The 17,210-nt window shown below is 39.8% G+C and overlaps 1 pseudogene across 1 annotated transcript; it reads right to left on the bottom strand.

Annotated features, from left to right (window-relative positions):
- Positions 1–15,154: 15,154 nt before the first annotated feature.
- Positions 15,155–16,579, bottom strand: LOC308422228 (histone-binding protein RBBP7-like; annotated as a pseudogene). The gene is made up of 2 exons: positions 15,336–16,579; positions 15,155–15,179 (listed from the first exon to the last, which is right to left on the bottom strand). The product of its transcript is annotated as a histone-binding protein RBBP7-like (transcript).
- Positions 16,580–17,210: the final 631 nt, after the last annotated feature.

Here is a 17,210-nt window from a genome sequence, read left to right as displayed (position 1 = left end):
GGAATATAAATTCCAAAACAGGTACTTAGCCAGAAGAGAGGATATGCCTAGTCTTACTGCAACTTGATATGCCAAGGCAGGTTGAGAGCCCTGGCAGGCCTCCACAGGAAAACTGGGGTGGGGGCAGGGAGAGATGAGAGGGGGCATTGGAGAAGAGGGTCCATTGCTGTTCTCTGGGACCAAGTAAGTAGTTTACTTCAAACGAATGGGGCAAGCATAAGAACGGGCAGTATTTTACAGGGCACATACTGAGTACAAAAAACTGCTAGTGTTTTTGTTTATGTTTTCAAATTGTTTATGTTTCTTGTAGTAACTTGCTATACAAAGTCATGTAAACATCAGTGCAACTCATTAGCTCTTTAATCACCAGTAGAGGTAAAAAAATTAAAATAAGCTAATGCAATGCCTTTAAATGTAAATATTCACAGGGATTCAGTAAAACCATCTTTTTTGAACTAAGATAAGTATACAAGTTTTTAAGAAGCACTCTTGAGAGCCCAAATCTGCTGCAGGAACAAGGGATTAGAGACAGGGAGAGGAGGTGTTCAGACTCTGGCACCATAAGCTGAACCATATTGTGGGTATTTTATCTTAACACAGTGCAGGCCCTAGCCTATCTCTTTTCTAAGAAAAGGCGTTCTGATTCCTAAATCATGAGTAAGCTTGAGATAACTGTTGTGGGAAAAGTCTTCCCACCTAACCGAAGCATGGAACCAGAATGCTGTGAATCAATCCTTCATGGCATCTGGGTGTTCTATGAACTGCTATCTTTTACTGTTTCAGTTCAGGTTTGAAAACTTGTCTTTTTCTCTAGACTTTCAATAAAATATGATTTTTATATGCTAACTGAACACTTTAATTTAGAACGCAATTACGTGAGCCAACAATAATTCAATGGGAATTTACTTAATATTTATTAGTTCATGTCTCTTTTTGTCCACTTTACATGCTAATCACATCCTCCCCTCCCTCTTCTCTTCTCCAATGCCTCCCTCTCATCTCTCTCCACCCCACTCCCACACACACCATTTTCCTGTGGAGGCCTGCCACGGATCTCAACCTGCCTTGGAATATCAAGTTGCAGTAAGAGTAGGCATATCTTCTACAGTGGCTAGGCCAGGCAGCCCAGTTAGGGGAAACAGATCAAAGGCAGGCAATAGAGTCAGAGACAACTGAGCTCCTGATAGGAGTCTCACATGAAGGCTGAGCTGCACAACTGTTAGAGGGCCTAAGTCTATTCCATGCAAGCTGTCTGTCTGATGGTTCAGTTTCTGTGGGCCACTGTGGGCCCAGATTAGTTAATTCTGTACCTTTCTTGTGGTGTCTTTGTCCTCAGGGGCCTCTTTAATCCTTCTTCCCTCTCTTCCACATGATTCCCCAGACTCCAGCTAACGTTTGACATGGATCTCTGCATCAGTTTCCATCAGTTGCTGGATGCGGAGTCTCAGATGACAGTTATTCTAGGCTCCTATCTCCAAATTCAGCAAAATATTATTGACTATGTCGGGGTAGGCTCTCTCATGGCTTAGGTCTCAAGCTGGACCAGTCATTTGTAGATTGTTCTGAAGTCGTTCAAATTTAATGTTAATTCCACTTCCCCAAGAAGGGCTGTCTAGTCACATACTCCAGACTTCATCAAATCTTTTTCATTTTAATTTGTAAAATAAAGGTGAGAGCCAGTGATTGGGCAGGGTAAGAGAGGTGGACAAAGAGGGTCAGTGGTCAGAGGATGGGAGAGGACTGAGAGAAGTTCCAAGATGGAGGTCAAGAAGGATGAATTAGATCCAGGTGGGCTTTATTGGCATTAAATAGCTATGAACATTTAAGGATTTTATAGGTCTTATATCTCAGATAGAAGGGCAGTTTATATCTTTGTCCATTTGATGTAATCTTTTTGGGTAGAGGGTTTGTGGATTGAGAGTTTGATATATAAGACTATATAAAAAGCAATCGGGCCTTAGAGTTGTGTTTGTGTTGGGATAAAGAAACACCCTGGAATGGAGGCAGTAAACAGACAGAGTGAACCACCAAGGGAAGGGAGTCGTGCAGATGAAGTGAGACCTTGGTGGTGGCTCAGACTGGGCAACAGAGTTCTTGCACGGGGCTCTGTACTAGAAGTGGGCCCACAGAGAAAGACCACAGGGCCAATAAAGAGATAGGGTGTTTTTATTTTTTCAAATATTTACTGCAACAGTCATTAGTTGGCCTTTCCCTCAACTTCTGCTTCCTTTTTATCCCTGTGTGTCTTGTAGGCAGGACAAATTGTGGGTCTCAGGTTTTGTGGTGGGGTTGGTGTCCCAGTACCTCCATTGGAAGTCTTTTCTGGTTATAGGAGATGGCAGATTCCATACTCCCATAGGAGTCTTGCTAGGCACACCCTCATGAATTTCTGAGTTTCCATTGGCCTAGGTTTCTAGCTCATCCCAAAGATGCCTCCCCAGTGCCACTTTTCTTTCCCCACACCCTCTATGTCTGACTTCCCCCCACCTGATCCCTCCTCCTAATTTCACACTTCCTCCCTCTGCCCTCAATCCTCTTCTATTTCCCTTTCTCAGTGAGACACAAGCAACCCCTGTTGTACCCTCCTGTTACTCAACTTGGTTGGGTCTATGGATTGTAGTGTGGTTATCTTGTAGTTTACAGCTACTTATGAGTGAGTATGTGACATATTTGTTGTTCTGGGTCTGGGTTACCTCACTCAGGATGATCTTTCCTAGTTCCATCCATTTGCCTACAAATTTCATGATGTCATTGCTCTTAATAGCTGAATAATATTTCACTTTGTAAATGTACCACATTTTCTTTATCCATTCTTGTACTGAGGGACAATTAGGTTGTTTCCAGATTCTGACTATTACAAATAAAGCTGCTATGGGTATAGTTGAGCAAGTGTCTGGTATGGTAGAACACCTTTTGGGTATATGCCCAGGAGCAGGATGACTGGGTCTTCAAGTAGAATTCTTCCCAGTTTTATGAGAAACTATCAAATTGGATTCCAAACTGGTTGTACAAGTTTTCACGCCCAGCAGCAGTGGAAAAGTGTTCCCCTAGCTCCACATCCTCATTAGCACTGTTGTCACTCCTGTCTTATCATGACCGTTCTCACAGTGTGAGGTGGAATTTCAGATTTACATTCTCCTAATGACTATCTTAAGTGCTTCTTGGCTATTTGACATTCTTTTATTGAGAATTTTCTGTTTAGGTCTTTTTTAATTGTGTTATTTGGTTTGTTGGTGTCTAATTTTATGAGTTCTTTATGCATTTCGGATATTAGCCCTCCATTTTCCTCAACTTGCTTTTGATTATGTTTTTTTCACCACAGTAATAACCCTAAGACAAGAACTAAGTATTTATGACTTAGGGGAGAACCTCATTTCTTTCCAGACATTTTCTGAGAGTCCAAAACAAGACTATTAACTTAGTTTTCAGTGACGTTCTCTGACCTTCCTCATACTTCATCTACAGCTTCACCTCACCAGGTGAAACCTTGAAGGTTTCCTCGGGAAGCACCCTGCCTTGGGAACCCTGTGAAAACAGTAGCTTCGGACTTTACAATAATATAATTGTGTTTTAATTATATTGTAACTATATAACAATATAATTATTGTAAAGGCCACAAAGTGTGTTTAACTCTGAGATAAACCCACATAAGCCCTCCTCTCTCCCTCCCTCCCTATCTCTCTCTCTCTCTCTCTCTCTCTCTCTCTCTCTCTCTCTCTCTCGTACCTTTCTTTCTCTTGACTCTTGTTATTAAAATATATACTAAAACATATTTTTCAAATGTTTCTTTTGTATTACATTTATTTATTTATTTGGATGTGTGCATGGATGCTTACAGTCTCTTGAATGAGAATGGCCCCATAAATCACTATATTTAAATGCCTGGTACCCAATTGGTGGAACTGTTTAGGAAGGATTATGAGGTTTACCTTCATTGGAGAAGATGTGTCTCTGAGGGTGAGCCTTGAGATTTAAAATCCTACACCATTCCCAGCTAGGTCTTTTGTGGCTGTTGTAAGTTCTCAGCTGCTGCTTGAGCACCGTGCCTGCTACCTGTGGCCATGCTCCCTGCCAAAATGGCCCTAGGCTGCCCTCAGAAACAATGAGCTCCAATTAAATGCTTATTTTATAAGCTTTTCTGGTCACATGATCTCTTTGATAGAACATTTTTAAAGTAACTGAGACAATTCTAAAATCGTAAGAGCACTCACTGTTATCTTTATGTCCTGTGATGGTGATAACCTCACACTGAGGAATGACTGGTCTCTTCCTTTGCACTGTGTTGCCAGTTTGCCTTCTCTCTCATTATACAGATATAATCTTTCAATTATGTAGTCTCACTAGATATGAAAGAGGCTTCTATAACTTTCAAGTCTGTCCTGGTTAGTTTTGTCAATTTGATGCAAGCTAGAGTCATCAGAAATCTCTATGGAAAAAAAGGCCATCAGATTAGCCTATAGTCAATTTTGTACAGCAGTTTCTTGATCTGTGAGTGAATAGCCACTGCGGGGTGCCATCCTTGGACAGGTCATCCTGGGAGGTATAAAAGGTAGCTGAATATGAATCTGAGGAGCAGATGTAGAAGGCACAAGGTCTCTATAGTCACAGAGAAGCACTGGGGAAAGAAGGAATGCTAAGCATGCAGGGCGTCTCTTCAGTGGAAGAGGACTGGGAACAGAGGTGGCTAAAAGCCTGGTGACCTGTGCTATTTATTGGTCAGTCCATATGTGATGTCCCTAGATTCTTCTTTTGTAGACCTTTATATTGAGTATTGTTTCTCAGTCAGTCAACCCCATCCTTATGGGAAATGTCTCACATGATTCACAATGGAGCACAGCCTCGATGACCTCTGTGCTGTCTGTAAGGCAGGGGACAGCTGACTCCCACAGTCTATAGTATCCATTTTTATGGAAGAGATCAGATGCACTTTGCAAAGAGTTTTGATGTAGTCATGCCTTGAGCTGGTGTTTTACACACACACACACACACACACACACACACACACACACACACACACACACAGTGGCATGCCAGTAAGCAGCATTTCTCTGTTGTCTCCAAGTTTCTTCCTTGAATTCCTACCCTTGCTTTCACTGAAACACTATAATTGGAAAGTGTACACGAGGTAAATCCTTTCTATCCCAAGTTTATCACAGCTGTAGAAAAACAAACCATGAAAATGGTCGAAATGGGTTTAAATTCATATGTTATGTCAAAACAATAACCTAGCTGCTATTTGTATCAATGTCTTTAAATTTTGCCCTGTCTTATTCAGGGTGAGGATATCCCCGGAGATGTCTGGAAGAAAGAATGGCACTAGAGTTTTAGAAAATACCGAACACCCCCAATGGCTACATGGGTGGGTCCATGGAATTTGATTCAGGAAAAGGACTCAGCTTCAGTTATCCCAAACATGGTGGGTTGGATGAGGGTGATCCCATAAGATCATGTTTAAATACTTGCCTTTTTAGTTGGTGGAACAGTTTGGGAAGTATTGGTATGTGTGGTCTTGTTAGAAGAAATATGTCACTAGGGGCAGGTTTCATGTTTCAAATACTTGCACCATTTCTGTGTCTCTTTCACTGCCTTGTGGTTATGTCTGAAAATATTAGCTCCACCATCATGGAGTCTATCTTACTGACACAATAAACCCCAAACAAACTATTTCTTCTATAAGCCGTCTTGGTCATGGTGTTTTATTATAGTAATAGAAAAATAACACATGTCTATACTGGACAGAATGATGGTGTCTCCCCAGGTTGTAAGAATTCTAAGTCATATTCTTTCTTCTTTTAGATATACAATTAAACACTGAGAATATAGCTTGGTCTCACTTCAGCTTTAGAAAACAAAAGGTTTTGTCCTGGGGATGAGCATCAGGCTCAGTAGGTAAGACCATTGGCTGCTCTTCTACAGGGCCAAGGGTCAAGTCCAAGCATATGATGGCTAGCAAACATCTGTAACTCCAATTGCAGGAGACCCACCACACTCTTCTGGGCAGCAGGCATGCAGATGGTACATCCACACGTGCATGTAAGCAAAGTGTTCATACACTCAAAATAAACAGTTGAAATGTTTAAAGAGCTTTAATTTGAGGTAATACTAGGCATGCAGTTTTGCTCATGAGACAGATGTCTCAAGTCTTCATGATAAGCCTCTGTCTTTTCTCTTCATATTATTGAGTCTCTCTTATATTTCAAGTAGATAAAGGTGTAAGCTTTATACTTCGTGGGTCTTTATAATCTGGTTATAACTTGATCTAGCTTAACGGAGTCACTTCTACTCATTTTAATGATTTTCATGTAAATATGGTTTTGTGTCAGTTTGTATCCTAAGAAAAAATTGAGTAACAAAATGTGTGACCATTTCAGTTTTTTACATTTGTCAAAAATGCCACTCCTCTCCATCCCTCTATTTTCCTGCTGTATGCAAATATTTTGGCTGTATATAAATGTCTTTGATGTATGTAAATGTCTATTATATACAAATGTACCTGCTGTATACAAAGGTCTCTAATTTTTCCCACTTCCACTTTAATTGCTCATGAGTTCTGTTGTCTTCTCCAGTTCCTCCCATATTTTTTTTTTCTTCTCATGGGTACTTTTGCACTAACTTGGCCTCTAATGACATATATCCTTAAAATTTAAGATATATAGAGGACAGAGAACATATGGCATGCATCATTTTGAGACTCACCTAGTATAATATTCAGACTTCCCATCATTTTCCTGCAAATTTTATTTTTTAATAAGTAAATAAAATTCCACCACACTTACATATATGCACATTCTCATTATCAGTTCATCTATTAATGGATGAACCATGCATTAGTTACAGTTTTATTGCTGTGACTAAACATCAATATTAAACATTTAACTGGGCTCATGGTTCCAGAGGGTTAGAGTTCACATCTCGAACCCACAAGCAGGAGGTAGATAGCATCTCAGGAATGGTATGAATCCTTTCCTCTTAGTTCAGGTTATAGGGCTATGAAGAAACACCATGACCATGGAAACTCTTATAAAGGAAAACATTTAGTTGGGGATAGCTTACAGTTTCAGAGGGTTAGTTCATTATCATCAGGGTGAGAAGCATTCAGGCAGACATGATGCTGGACCAGGAGCTGAGAGTTTTATATCTTGATCTACAGGCAGCAAGGAGGAGACTATCACATTGGTAAACCTTGAACATACATGATCTCAAAGCCCTACCTCCACATACTTCTCTGACAAGGCACACCTCTTCCAAAGAGGCCACACCTCCTAACAGTGCCACTCCCTATGGCCAAGAATACAAAGTCATGAATCTATGATGGCCACGCCTATTCAAACTTTTACACTTTTGAAACACTTTCGAAGCCTGCCTCCAGTGACACATCCTAACAAGGCCTCACCTCTTAATCCTTCCCAAACAGTTCTGCCAAAGAGGTCCTGTGAGGCATTCTTATATATATATATTATCACAGCTTATTCCATTTTCTTGCTATTGTGAACAGAACAGCAATAGACACTGGTGCCCAAGAATCTATGAAGTAGCATATAGACTCCTTTTGGTATAAACCCAAGACTGGTATAAGTGGATGTCTTAAAGTTTCTGCTTCTGTGATAAAGACCATGACCAAAAGCCATTTAGGAAAACAAAGCTTTATTTAATCTTATATGCCTATTACTGAAGGAAGAAAAATCATGAACTCAATGCAGAAACCTGAAGGCAATAAGTGCTGCTTACTGGCTTGTGCCTCATGTCATGCTCCAACTTTTGTTTTTATACCATGAGGACTACTTGCCCAAGGGTTAAACCATTCATTACAGTGTACTATGCCTTCCCACATCAATCACTCTAATTAATTTCATTAACCAAGAAAATGTCCTAGACTTGACTATGAGCAATCTTTGTTGGAGGCATTTTCTCAATTGATGTATCTCTTCCAAGATAATGCCAAATCCTGTCAACCCAACAGGAAAATCGACCAGGTCACTGAATCATGTGGTAGTGCTAGTGTTAGTTTTTGAGGAATCACGATAAAAATTCCAAATGTTGTTCTACCAGTCTGAATCCCTACCAGTAGGACAAAAAGGCTCAACTTTCCCTAAATCATCTCCATTATTTGCTATCATTTCTTTTTTGATGATGTGTTGGGAGCATAGCACAAAGGTCCTATGCCCACAGATCTCCAAAGAAACCAGAAATGTCAAGCACAGAGGATTTTCTCTCCAATGGGAAAGATGTAAGAAATCTGGAACTTGGAAATGATTAACAGCCTAGTGACCCGCATTATCTGTTGATCTAAGCCATATCCAGCTTCTACAAGCAGAACTGGAGGTGGCATGTAATTTAAATGACATTTACAGGAGGGCTCCTGCAAGATCCCACAATCAGGACCAGAGGTGGCTAATAGCCTAAATGACCTCTGTACTGTCTGTATAATGAAGGCCAGGCCTTCCCTAACCCTTAAGCTACACAGGTAGCCTACTTCTAAAACCCTCTTCTTGGGGGAAATGACATGGACCCCGAGTCAAGTTTTGAAGTAATTATGCTTGCTTGAGTACCAAGGATTGTATTACACCAAGAAATTTTTCCCCAAATTGTACTGTGTTTAAATTTGTTGAGAATAAACTGCCCAAGATCAAACAAACTCTTTAAAAGTCTTGACACAGGTTGATGAAGTCAATCTGAATTGTGTTTCAGTCTCATACCTTTGCTGTTTGTTGCCTGGACACTTGCTTAGACCCCCTCAGTGGTGGCCATTTGGGCTAATGCTGTTTCAATTTGACACTAGCTAGACTCATTTATTTGTGTTTTTTTTTTTTTTTTTTTTTTTTTTTTTTTTTTTTTTTTTAGTTTGTGTTTTATTACTGTGAAGAGATATCATAATCATGGGAATTCTTATAAAGAAAAACATTTAATCGAGGCTAGCTTACAGTTTCAGAGGTTTACACCATTATAATCATGATGGGAAGCATGGCAGGTACACAAGACATAGTGCTGGAGAAGTAGCATGTGTGTGTGTGTGTGTGTGTGTGTGTGTGTGTGTGTGTGTGTGAAGAGAGAGAGAGAGAGAGAGAGAGAGAGAGAGAGAAAGAGAGAAGCAATTTATTTCATTATAAGCACTTACACAGTTAGTTATAGAGAGTAACAGGCCTGATGGCGAGACATCAACCAAAATGGAGCTGGCATCAAACTATAGTGGTCAAAGACTAACCCCTTAAAAAGCAACTTTTATCAAGAATTAATTTAATCTTAGAAACAAATACAAGGAACAGCAGAGATCCAAGGTCACAGACCTGGTGAGACTGTACTGGGAGTAGCCAGGGAGCAGAGAGGTCTGTGGTGAGCACTCAGAAAGTGCACCCACCCCCCATCCCCTGATTGGTTAATGGAGCAGGAACCCTGGTTGAGTTCACAGTTTCCACCCAGTGGGCCCTTGCTTGCAAAACAGGCACTCAGGCTATCAGCCACCAGGAACAGCAGAGATCCAGGGACAAAGGCCTGGTGAGACTGCACTGCAAGTAGCCGGGGCACAGAGAGGTCTAGGTCTAGCACCTGGAAAGCGCCCCCAAACCCCGACTGGTTCAGGGGAACAGGAACTCTGCCATAGGGTCTCGGCCTCCACACAGGGCCCCATGTGTACAATAGAGGCGCTCAGGCCATCTGCCACCAGGAACAGCGGAGATCCAGGGACACAGGAGAGGTACACGGGACAAACGGGAACCAATCACTGACAACAAGACTTCATATAATCACAGACAACAAGATGGCAAGAGGAAAGCAAAAGAACTTACCAATAGAAACCAAGACAACCTGACAACACCAGAACCCAGCTTTCCAATCACAGCAAACAGTAGAATGCCAAACACTCCAGAAAAAGAAGACTCAGACCTGAAATCTTACCTCAAGATGATGATAGAGATCCTTAAACAAGAACAGGAGGAAAAGCATAAAAAATAGAAGCTTTTAAAGAGGAAACAAGAAAAACACTCAAAGGAATCAAAGAATTAGAGGAAAACAGAAGCAAAGAGATGAAGGAATTGAAGGAGAAATTGAAAATGGAAATGGAAACAATAAAGAAAACACTAAAAGAGACAACCCTAGAGGTAGAAACCTAAAAAAGAAGACAGGAGTCACAGAAGCAAGCATCTCCAACAGACTACAAGAGATGGAAGAGAGAATCTCAGGGGCCAAAGACAACATTGAAAACAGACAAAACAGTCAGAGAAGATGCAAAAAACAAAAAGCTCCTAACCCAAAATGTCTAAGAGATCCAGGACACAATGAGAAGACCAAACCTAAGGATAATAGGAATAGAAGAGGGCGAAGAATATCAACTAAGAGGTACAGTAATATCTTCAACAAACTCCTGGAAGAAAACTTCCCTACCCTTAAAAATGAGATGACCATGAGCATAAAAGAAGCCTACAGAACTCCAAATAGGCTGGACCAGAAAAGAAATTCCTCCCGACATATAATAGTAGTCAAAACGCCAAGTGCCCAAAGAAAAGAAAGAATATTAGCAGCAGTAAGGGGAAAAGGTCATGTAACATATAAAGGCAGGCCAATCAGAATCACACCCAACTTCTCAAAGGAGACTATGAAAGCTAGAAGATCCTGGACAGACATCATGCAGACCCTAAGAAAACACAAGTGTCAGCCGAAACTGCCATACGCAGCAAAACTATCAATCACCAAAGATGGAGAGATCAAGATATTCCAAGAAAAAACTAAATTTACACAATATCTGACCACAAACCCAGCACTACAACGAATTATAGGTGGAAAACCCAATATAGGGAGGGAAACTACATCCTAGTAAAAACAAGAAAATACCTAAGCAGGAAAACTAAAAGAAGAAAGAAACACAGTCACAATTCTACCTCTAAAAGCAAAAATATCAGGAAAGAGCAATCATTATTCCTTAATATCTGTTAACATAAATAAACTCTATTTGCCCAATAAAAAGATATAGGCTATCAGACTGGATATATAAACAGAATCCAGCATTTTGCTGCATACAGGAAATTCATCTCAGAAACAAAGACAGACACTATCTCAGAGTAAAAGATTGGAAAAAAACCTTCCAAGCAAACGGCCCCAAGAAGCAAGCTGAAGTGGACATTCTAATATCAAATGAAGTAGATTTTTAACCAAAAGTTATCAAAAAAGATAAGGAAGGACAGTTTTTACTCATTACAGGAAAAAATTGTCAGGAGGAACTCTCAATCCATACCATATATGCTCCAAATACAAGAGCACCCAAATTCATAAAAGAAACCCTACTAAAGCTCAAAAAATACATTGCATCCCACACAATAATAATGGGAGACCTCGACATCCCACTCTCATCAATAAACAGATCATGGAGACAGAAGCTGAACAAGGACACAGTGAAACCAGCAGAGGTTATGAACTAATTGTAATTAATAGACATCTACAGAAAATTTCATCCTAAAACAAAAGAATATACCTCCTTCTCAGCACCTCATGGCACCACCTTCCCCAAAATTGACCATATAATCAGTCACACAACAAGCCTCAATAGATATAAGAAGATTGACATACTCCCATGCATCCTATCAGATCACCATGGTCTAAGGCTAATCTTTAATAACAACAAGGACAAGAAAAAGCCCATATAGACATGGAAATTAAACAAATGCTTTATTAAACGATAGCATGGTCAAAGAAGAAATAAAGAAAGAAAATGAGGATTTTCTAGAATTTAATGAAAATGAAATCCCAACATACCCAAACCTATGGGATGCAATGAAAGCAGTACAGAGAGGTAAAATCAGAGCTCTGAGTGCTTCCAAAAAGAAACTGGAGAGAGCATACACTAGCATACACTAGTTGAAAGCTCTAGAACAAAAGGAAGCAGATACACCAAAGAGGAGTAGACAGAAAAAATAATCAAACTCAGAGCAGAAATTGGTGAAATAGAAATAAAAAGAAACATGCAAAGAATCAACAAAACCAAGATCTGGTTCTTTGAGAAAATTAACAAGATTGATAAACCCTTAGCCAGACTAACTAGAGGGCAAAGAGAGAGTATACAAATTAACAAAATCAGAACGGAAAGTGGAGACATAACAACTGAAACTGAGGAAATTCAAAAATCATCAGATCCTACTACAAAGGCCTATACTCAACAAAGCTGGAAAATCTGGAGAAAATGGATGAATTCCTAGACAGATACCAGATACTAAAGTTAAATCAGGACCAGGTAAACCATCTAAATAATCCCATAACACCTAAAAAAATAGAAGCAGTCATCAAAAGCCTCCCAACCAAAAAAAGTCCAGGTCCAGATGGGTTCAGTGCAGAATTCTATCAGACATTTATTGACGACCTAATACCAACACTCTCCAACCTATTCCACAAAATAAAGGCACATGAAACACTACCTAACTCATTTTTCAAGGCCACAATAACCCTCATTCCTAAACCACGCAAAGACCCTACAAGGAAAGAGAACTTCAAACCAATCTCACTTATGAACATGGATGTGAAAATACTCAACAAAATTCTTGCAAACCGAATTCAAGAACATATTCACCATGATCAAGTAGGCTTCACCTCTGGGATGCAGAAATGGTTTAATATATGGAAATCCATCAATGTAATCCACCATATAAACAAATTCAAAAAAAAATCACATAGTCATTTCACTAGATGCTGAGAAAGCATTTGACAAAATTCAACACCCCTTTATGTTAAAAGTCTTGGAAAAAACAGGAATCCAAGGCCCATACCTAAACATAATAAAAGCATTATACAGCAAACCAATAGCCAACATCAAACTAAACAGTTAGAAACTTGAAACAATCCACTAAAATCCGGGACTAGACAAGGCTGCCCACTCTCCCCCTACCTATTCAACATAGTACTGAAAGTCCTGGCCGGAGCAATTAGACAGCAAAAGGAAATCAAAGGGATAAAAATTGGAAAGGAAGAAGTAAAAACATCACTGTTTGCAGATGACATGATAGTGTATGTAAGTGACCCCAAAAATTCCACCAGAGAACTTCTACAGCTGATAAAAATTTTCAGCAAAGTGGCTGGATATAAAATAAACTCAAACAAATGAGTAGCCTTCCTCTACTCAAAGGACAAACATGCGGAGAAAGACATTAGGGAAAAGACACCCTTCACAATAGTTTTAAGCAATATGAAATACTTTGGTGTGACTCTAACTAACATCTCAGAAAATGGAAAGCTCTCCCATGCTCATGGATTGGAAGGATCAACATTGTAAAAATGGCCATCTTACCAAAAACAATCTACAGAATCAATGCAATCTCCATCAAAATTCCAACCCAATTCTTCATAGAGTTGGAAAGAGCAATATGTAATTTAATCTGGAATAACAAAAGACTTAGAATAGCGAAATTCATCCTCAACAACAAGAAAACATCTGTGAGAATCACTATCCTTGCCTTCAAGCTATATTACAAGGCAATTGTGCTAAAAACTGCATAGTACTGGTACACAGATTTGCACATGAATCAATGGAATAGAACAGAAGATCCAGAAATGAGCCCTCACATATATGGTCACTTGATTTTTGGCAAAGGATCTGTAAACATTCAATGGAAAAAGGACTGCCTTTTCAACAAAAAATGTTGGGCAAACTGGCACTCAGCATGCAGAAGAATGAAAATAGACCCTTTCTTATCTCCTTGTACAAAGCTCAAGTGCTAGTGGATCAAAGATCTCCACATTAAACCATGTACACTGAAACTATTAGAAGAGAAAGTAGGGAAAACCTTAGAACACATAGGCACAGGAGAAAATTTCCTGAACAGAACACCAATGGCTCATGTTCTAAGGTCAAATATGGACAAAAGGGACTTAATAAGATTGCAAAGTTTCTGTAAGAGGAACACTTCTCCACTCTTGGTGGGGTTTTAAACTGGTACAACCACCCTGCAAATCAGTCTGGCAGTTTCTCAAAAAATTGGACATAATACTACCTGAAGACCCAGTTATTCCACTTCTGGGCACATACCCCAGAGAAGCTCCAACATACAACAAAGACACATACGCCACAATGTTCATAGCACCTCTATTTATGCCAGAAGGTGGAAATAACCCAGATGTCCTTCAGTAGATGAATGGATACAAAAATTGTGGTATTCAGATATCAGAAACAACGACTTTATGAAACTCTTAAAAAAATAGATGCATCTAGAGAATATCATCCTGAGTGAGGTAACCCAGTCACAACAGAACAGACATAATATGCAGTCACTGATAATTGGATAGTAACCCCAGAAAGCTCTGAACACCCCAGAAACAACTCACAGACTATATGAAGTTCAAGAAAAAAAATAAAAAACAATTATGCTTAATCTTTACACACCAAGAAAACTGACTAGTTCCAGGTTACATCTTGTTTTACATGTACTTTATGCTCATTGTAACTGGTAAGATTTTAATGCATACTATCAAACCTTTAAAAAAATCAAGTACTGACAAAATATATTCGCATATTTGTATGCATAAATGTTTAAAATCTGTACATTTTTCTTTGTTTTTTAAAATAAAGTTGTAAAAAAAGAAAATATCCAATAAAAAGGAGAAAAAGTGAAAAAAAGTGGAAAAACAAAACAAAACAAGGCCGATGATTCTACCTATGAGGCATTTACATCTGCTTCACTTAACTGTGTTCTTCCTACATCTTACTAAGAAAGACCTGAAGAGATCTGATGGAATTAATTTTATTTGCCATCCTATGTGAATTCTCATGTTCTTTAAGCGTCCGCCTGCTCGTTGGACACTCCAGAAGATGATGCTGTGGGGGTGGGGAACTGTCCTTGGAGACTGGATATTTGTTGTTATGGACAGCAACATTGAGTGGCTGGAACAAAATAAGTGTTTCTCAATGCAACTTTGCTGGGGGTGTTCCTGTGGCCAGAGGGGTAAGTGTGCTGGAGGAGAGAACATGGGTTTGCATATGATCTTGTTTTATTGCATACATGTATGAAAAATTAAGAATAAAGACATAGAATGGCAAAAAAAAAAAAAACAACTAAATTCAAACTAGCAATTCACTCTTTCTGAACTTGACAGCTCACCAGTGGTACAACTGCCAGGTAAAAGCATACATCTTTACAGCTTGGTGGTCCCATGTTAAAAAAAGAACGGAAGAAAGGAAGGTAAAACCTCACACAACAAAAAACAGACTTTGTTCAGCTATCTGGCTACAAATGGAGCCACCAAGAGGTTTTGCTAAATTAAGCCCCCAGTTAAGATTTAGGAAACACCCATGGTTTGGGCTGACAGCATTCTTGGTGGCACCTGCTGTAGTTGTGTAGCTGAACAAAATTTGTGTCTCAAACCAATGTGAAATCCATCTCAGGGTTCAGAGGAACATAAGGAGAGTCTAAAATCACAAGTGCAGACGTGTCTAGGATCCTTGTCCTTCTGGGTCCACACTTCTTTCATTATAAATGTTCTCTGCCATCTGCCACATTTGCATGATATTGTCTTCTGATACAGAACAATCATCCAAGGTTCATTGGGAGTCCAGGAGAAGTCAGATATTTTGGCAGTATGATCACCATGAATAAACAACAACTCCGGTGTGCCATCCTCTGCATATTCTGGGGACTGTTCTTCTCCAATTTTATTTAGATCCCAAACATTCAACTGACAATCAGTACCAGTGGAAGCTAAGATAGTCTCATTGTGAGGTGACCATTGAACTAGGAATATTTCATTCTTATGTGATTCAAAGGAATCCAACTTGAGTTTCAGATTTGAGCATCAACCAAGTGGCTTGGCTTGAAAGTATTGTTTGAAGGAGTATCCCAAATCATAAGTTTCTGATCATTAGCATCTGACCCAAACAGAGATTCGTGAAGCAGATGCCAGGAAACGTCCTCTACTACTGCTGTATAGTCTGTAAAGATGGTCTTTCCATTCACCACTTTTCCTTCCTTTGGAACTGCACTGATGTCCCACAGGCAGATTGTATGGTCATCAGAAGCACTAAGTTAGTTCCCACTGAGATTTGTATTCTGAGAAAGCCCACAGCCTTCCTTCTGATGTCAATGGAGACACAAATCTAGGTTGCATTCTCCCAAAGGGTCTGAGTTAGAAGGGTGCTTTGTGTAATTAAAAATGAGAGTATCACTGGACAGAGTCTTTATTGCAATGATGCAAGGGTTTTGAGGCATATACCAGACCTTGTTGATTTCTACTTCATGGTTGATATTGATTTATATTTTAATTTTAGCACTGACAGAAATTAACCTCCAAATTCTCCTTTTTCACTGTCACAATGGGATGCATCAAACTGGCATTATCATTAGGGAGCTGCACACTGGCTATCACCAGGTGGTTTTGTTCATCCGATGTATGTGTTCCCAGGACAAGCCAATGAATGCTGAAATCTATTCCTTCTGGCCTGGTTACATCTGGAAGCTACTGGGCAGTTAAGCTGGGCCACTCCAGGTCATGGGTCACCACCAAATCATAAAGGGGTGTTCTTTGTCCATATTTTGTACTCCTCGTTGATCACACATTCTTCCACCATGTCGTCAAAGGCCTCTTCTTTGTCAACCATGGCTGCAGGCGAGTCAGAAGGGGTTGGGGGATCTCGGGGTTGTTCATTGCAGGAGGGGCTGATTGTTATCTCCAAGTCAGAGGATGGGGCTGTGGTCACAGAGTGCAGGAAGCCGAGATCCTGAAGTCCTGAACACAGAGGGCCCTATGAGCCAGTACAGTAACTAGTAATCCTTCAGAGTTTATATAAGCTTAGATATAAAGATAATTGTTAAGTTTAGAAACAGAAAGAGAAACAAGGTCTCCAAAGGAAAGATAGAAAAATAGAAATAACATTTTCAAAAAAGGGAGAAATAAAAATGAAGTCTCCAAAGGAAGGAGAAAAAAAGAAAACAAGTAAAAATGTTGTACAAATGTGCACAATAAAGTCTCTATAGAAAGAAAAAAAGTATGAGAGATGTAAAAAGAAGGTATTTTCCATGTTAGAAACCCTATAGAGAAGCCCACCCACGATGCTCAGAGAGCTTCAGGAGAGCTCAACATCCTAAGTGGAGGGATGAGTCAACTTCTTCTGCCCACTGTCTACCCTGGAAGAGGCCACCCAGACCTCTCACGGCTCAGGTGGCAGTGCTGCCTGGGAGCACACACTTCCAGCCCAAGGCCAAACCCCACCCAGCTGCATCAGGACTGGGTACTGCTATCGGAAC

The sequence above is a fragment of the Micromys minutus genome (genome assembly GCF_963924665.1).
Source record: "Micromys minutus genome assembly, chromosome: 7".
Lineage (NCBI taxonomy): Eukaryota > Metazoa > Chordata > Mammalia > Rodentia > Muridae > Micromys > Micromys minutus.
This window is presented reverse-complemented; position numbering and strand designations above follow the sequence as displayed.